Source organism: Odontomachus brunneus, unplaced genomic scaffold (genome assembly GCF_010583005.1).
Source record: "Odontomachus brunneus isolate Ranch 3 - 2012 unplaced genomic scaffold, Obru_v1 Obru_scaffold_056, whole genome shotgun sequence".
Classification (NCBI taxonomy): domain Eukaryota; kingdom Metazoa; phylum Arthropoda; class Insecta; order Hymenoptera; family Formicidae; genus Odontomachus; species Odontomachus brunneus.
In genome coordinates this window covers 1,997,551-1,998,526 of record NW_022639506.1, presented here as the reverse complement: position 1 = coordinate 1,998,526, position 976 = coordinate 1,997,551, and positions in this window count along the sequence as shown.

Below are 976 nucleotides of genomic sequence, written 5' to 3'. Positions count from 1 at the left end.
ATATATATATATATATATATATATATATATATATATAACTAGCTGCAAAAGAAAAAATAATTTGAGCTTAAAAACAATAATTTTATTTTAAGATCAATTACGTATTTTATGTTAGTATTACAAAAAAGTACCGAACTATTACTATCTTAACGGTAACGGTAACGAGTTACTTTTTAAAATTAGTAACGAATTATAACAAATTAGTAACGAATAGTAATAAATTACTCGTTACGAAAAGTAACGATAATGATAATGTGTTACTTTTTCGATTTAACGTTTCAAACTCTGGTTTAGACACAATGAAGTTGGAAACTAACCAAACTCAATATTGAGAATCATTATAGACGCGCTTATACAATAATAATATAATTAATATATAATATAATTAATAATAATAAATAATGATATAATTACTGCGCAAACCTGTCGATAATGACTCTCATCCTCGATTAGGTTTCAATTTCACTCTCTCTGTGTGTCTAAACCGCTTTAAAACTACAAACAATTAGAACATTTATTTCGATATATTTCGGAACGCAATCTACGTCCAATGGAAGAATTTGTTTTTGAGTAATTCTCATAAGACAAATCTTTAACTAGACGTGTGCCGAAATACATAAAAAAGTGTTTACATTGTTTCGCAAACGAGCATATAATTCTTTAAAGGTGTATTGTCTGTATAATCTCTGTGAAAAATTGCTGAAAATTAGAAATACGCTATTTTTTATTTTCCATATAAAAACGTATAAAATACGTTACAGTTGAATAATAACATATTGTTTAACATGATAGAATGAAATTTTACATATAAAAAGAAATTTACTAATATATGGACAACTAAAAATATTAGCTGCAGGAGCAAATTTTCTTGCTTTCATAGCAAAGTTATTTAGTTGTGATAGCTAAAAGATTTGCTAATATATATATATTATATATATATATATATATATATATATATATATATATATATATATAT